Source organism: Lepeophtheirus salmonis, chromosome 3, assembly GCF_016086655.4.
Source record: "Lepeophtheirus salmonis chromosome 3, UVic_Lsal_1.4, whole genome shotgun sequence".
Lineage (NCBI taxonomy): Eukaryota > Metazoa > Arthropoda > Copepoda > Siphonostomatoida > Caligidae > Lepeophtheirus > Lepeophtheirus salmonis.
This window is the reverse complement of record NC_052133.2, coordinates 7,380,677-7,385,215: the sequence shown is the minus strand read 5'-3', so window position 1 is coordinate 7,385,215 and position 4,539 is coordinate 7,380,677. Positions and strand designations below refer to the sequence as shown.

The 4,539-nt window shown below is 30.9% G+C and overlaps 1 long non-coding RNA gene across 1 annotated transcript; it reads right to left on the bottom strand.

The window, feature by feature from the left end:
• Window positions 1-421: 421 nt before the first annotated feature.
• On the bottom strand, window positions 422-4,097 carry LOC139904906 (uncharacterized). The gene is made up of 2 exons (XR_011779175.1): window positions 3,233-4,097; window positions 422-1,196 (listed from the first exon to the last, which is right to left on the bottom strand). It is a non-coding gene; the product is annotated as an uncharacterized lncRNA (long non-coding RNA).
• Between the last annotated feature and the right edge of the window lie 442 nt (window positions 4,098-4,539).

Here is a 4,539-nt window from a genome sequence, read left to right as displayed (position 1 = left end):
ATATTTAAAAAAACCACTCATTTATACCTCGTCATTATAACCTGGTTGACCATATTCTAATTTCTTAAAAATAGGACACATGGTGCTGAACCCTTCATTAATGAGCATTCTTTTTATAACAGGGTTAGTGAACTTTGTAAAAACAAAATACCAAAAGTAAACATATTAAATTACACTATAAACTGTTGAACAATTACAATAATTACGTCATTTAAGTTTTGTATTAATTTTTAAACTATTTAATTCCTTTTTCACTTTGAAATATCAATGAAAATGCTGAATATACTTTTATAAATATAAAAGAAATCAAGAAAATATGGGTTATTATTCTTTTTATCTTCAAAATAAATAAATTAGTACCTTCAAGACCGTCATAAAGTCTTGGAACATAATGAACGTTGAACAATTAATAACAACTATCGGCTTTAAATGTAATTCTCGAGATTATTTTTTAATTGAAACTTGTTTATTACTCATTAAAAGAACATTATTTTTAAATTTGAGCACCTTCGACGTCAATCACACGCTCCATGCGACCTCAGAACAATTAGACAACGTAGTGCTTTGACATTGATCGCCATTCTTTCTGAACCGATTGCTTTAGGGGCTCAATACTGCTATGCCTTGCTTTCAAATTCGCCACAAGATGTTGTAATCAAGGAAATTTCAGTGGGAGCTCTGCGGTGGGCAGAAGTATTTTGACAAGACTTCATTTTTATGGCCATCCAATCCTGCTTAATTTTGGCTGTATGTGCAGGAACTCCGCCCTGTTGAAAGAAATAATCGGCTTCCTTTGATTGCTTTGTGATCTTGTAGACCTAGGGAAACACTTTTGTTTGCAAAATCATCAACTAGACTTTTTGTTAAAATTTATTTTCTCTTCAATTTTTTAATTCAAAATATGCAATATTTTGAATTAAAAAATGTTTTTTTTTTCTGTTTGAGCTTAATATATATATAATGCTTGTTCGTGAATTGATGAGTCTTTTTTAGTATGAATAATCCATTATGTCTAATGATAATTACTATCGGATAAGTGATTAGCAATTCTTCTTTTTGAATCGTTGCTTGGTTTTTTTTTTCCATTCTTATTATACTAATTTTATCACCTATTTTGTCTTTGTCTTGAATTCATTATATAATGAGATTTGTTTGTGTATCCATTGAAATTTTGGGGCATGATTCAATCATTTTTCCTACAAAAAACAGACATTTAATGTCTTTTATAGTAATACACATGACATATTTTGATTTAAAAATTCTCAAAGAACATCAATTTTAGACAAAAATTAAAAAGCGACGTATACATCTATTATAATTATATACTTAGGCAAAATATCCTAAAGCAAAATGACTGAAAGGCAAAATGTCCCATGGAAAATGGTTTAAGTCCAAATGTCCTTTTGCAAAATAGTTTTTATATAACATACCTGCATTTAATAAATATCATTGAATCTCTGCCCCTAAGTAAAATGATATTATTAATAACATTTACGAACAAAATCAAAATAGGTTTCCATCCAAATTGTCATCATGTTTGTACGTAATGTAAAATTGATTTGTTGTTCTTGAGTAATGACGTCATTAACTTTATCATTTTGACTCGTTGACAAGATATTATTTTTTCTAAGAATTTAATAAAAACACTTTCCCATCAAAGTTTTAATGTCCTTGTAGGTTGATGATAAAATTGACCAAATTCACAGATGATATGATTTGTAGCTTCAGAGAATTTTTTTTTACAAAAGAAACATGTGGTGCGTGAACATAAAAATAATTAGAACAAAAATCATGAAAATAATATACTTTATAATATATGTATAATTTGTCAAGACAGTGAAAACAACATTAGTTTATTTCAAGTGATTTATAACTGATATTGGCATTTTTTATTCATCCTCAATAACAACACCGCCCTCTTTCGGAAGGCCATACAAAGCTTACAAATATATTTTTCTGACAAGTCAGTCTATGCAGCCTTGATGGCAGACTCCAAATACCAGTGAATCATGTTGGTTGCTCCTTACTATAGATTGTGCTTCCATGTCATCTTGAATGCACCTTCGGAGCGTTAACTCGATCAGATTAATTTTCTTGTCTATACTACGAATAGTTCTCTCTGGATTTCTAGCAAGACAATTTATGACAAAAATTAAGTAAGTTCCCCCAATGCAATTATAGACGGGCAATTGTGGTAGAGCCTTCATATATATATTTATGAATAAGAAATTATTCTATATTGATTAAGCGTTTGACAAATACCGAATACTTTGACTAGTTAAAAGTAATTTTCAAATATATATTGAATATTTGATTCTTCCAATGTTGATTTAGTTTATATTTGTGATAAACGATTTCATTAAAAGGCTAAGGTTTGCATTTAAAAACATGTATTAAAAATATTTGTCGTAAATCTCATTTTTCTTTACCCGTTCTTGAGCATAGAAGTTATCCCACCATGAAATATTCCTTTAGCTTGTTTTCCTAATAAATGGTAATTATATACGTTTAAAGTACAACCCTGTTGTGTGCTCGTATTTGCTGCCTTATATTTGTACAATTTTATTTTTTGTATGTATGGCAAACATTAATAAATATTTAACTAACTAATGTTTAAAGTACATACTTAACCACCACATAGTTAAATATTTTTATATAATTCTATGATGATATAATTGTACATACTTATGAACATTTAATCATTTAATGGTCGGCAAATAAATTTTTGTAACAGGCTGTGCGCATTATTTTCTTATTTGTTCATTCACTGTAACTTTATATATACTATACAGGGTTGGGATTTCGAACTCAATATCTTGGCATCCCTATGGTCCATGTTTATGAAATTCTACTGATAAGATTCAAATGATAAAACTTATAAAATTAAAGTAAAAAATCTGTAAGATTCCTCCGAATACGACTGCTGTGGGGGCAGTATTGTGAGTGAGTGTCCCGGAATACGCGCCCAAGGATGCAAGTAACTCCATAGATAATGTTGATATACCTAGAACTTAAATTGATGTTAACAGGTTTAGTGTCATGCTAGAATTTTAAAAAGGTGCAGTCTGTCCACACCAGGTAATTGGAACTGGATTTATTAAAGAAAACAAATATTGGTCATATCTTTAAGTTTTGGGCAAAAGAAATATGCCCTTTTAGCAACCCTGATCTGAACCCATGATTACTATATCGGGGATGTGTTGAAAAGAGAGTTCTTTAAACTTGTACATACCAAACGCCCAATACCATGGTGGTAGTGAATGAGTCCCTGGTACGATAAACAGTGGTACGGCTGGACCTGAGCTTCGTGGATATGGCTGTGGGGGACATGTTGTGTGAGAGAAGGTACAAAATTTCAATCCTTTCTTGCTACATTTAACTCATTATTGTTTTTTTTTTGTTTTAAATTGAGTCGAAATTTCTGATCGTTCCAGCCTCTTTTGTCTGTGTAAAGCCGTCAACTCCTGAATTTTATGACAATCCCAGACTTGAGCCCCAAATACTCCTTAATGATGCACCGGACAGCCGTTTTGTGAACATTGAGGTCCCTGGCCATTTGGCAGATGTTGTCATAAATGTTCACACCTATTTTTGCCTTCAGACTCCTTATGAGGCTGTTTTTGCGGACTGATTTTAGTCTTCCCGCCCTTTGATGATCGACAAAGGATTTGGTTTCGTTGTAGAGCTTCTTGGCGTTGTATACAGTGGTCCTACCGATCCCAAAGTTACGTGCCATCACGGAGGGATTGTCACAGGCTTTGATGAGTGCAACGATTTTTTGACAAAATTGTTCCATTTCTGTATTTTGGTATTCCTAAAAGACCTACGGCTGATTTATTTTCTTCGATCTAAAAGGAAATCAGTTTTTTGTTAATTATCCCTTTTTATGAAATTTTCGCGTCATTTAATCATTATTATCTGTATGAAATGAGTACAATGACTTATGACGCATACGGTTTGGATATGACGGTATTACTGATTGTTGTTTCACAAAGACTTTTATCACTATTCACTATCTTGCAGCCATGAACTGTTTGTTAGATGTTCATGCCCTATTGAAATAATCAACTAAACATAAACACTTTGCACTACACTATACTGCTATCATGCCATTGGTTGATAATTATTAATAAAACTCTACAATAAATGTAAATCTGTACCTGGATTTAAAAAAAAAATAACATAAAGGTTGAAAATGGACAAGTAACATAAATCCATTTAATCACCAGGAAATAAAATAATTGTCGACTTTTTGTCTTTGGTATTATGAAGTAACAATTAGGACCTTTTTTTAAAACTAGTTATATATAATATAACTATATTGATGAATTACAATGTAAAAAATCATATCTTGAATGCTTAATATATATCAGGGATGCACTAATATGTAATTAGGACTCTGACCGTTTAATTGGGTATTGTTAATCAGCCAATTATTTGTTAATTTTCTAGTAAATACTATATTAACTTTTTATTAAACAAAATCCTTTAATCCGCCTATTATATGATTTTTTCTCCTTAGCAATAATTTTTGGGTAT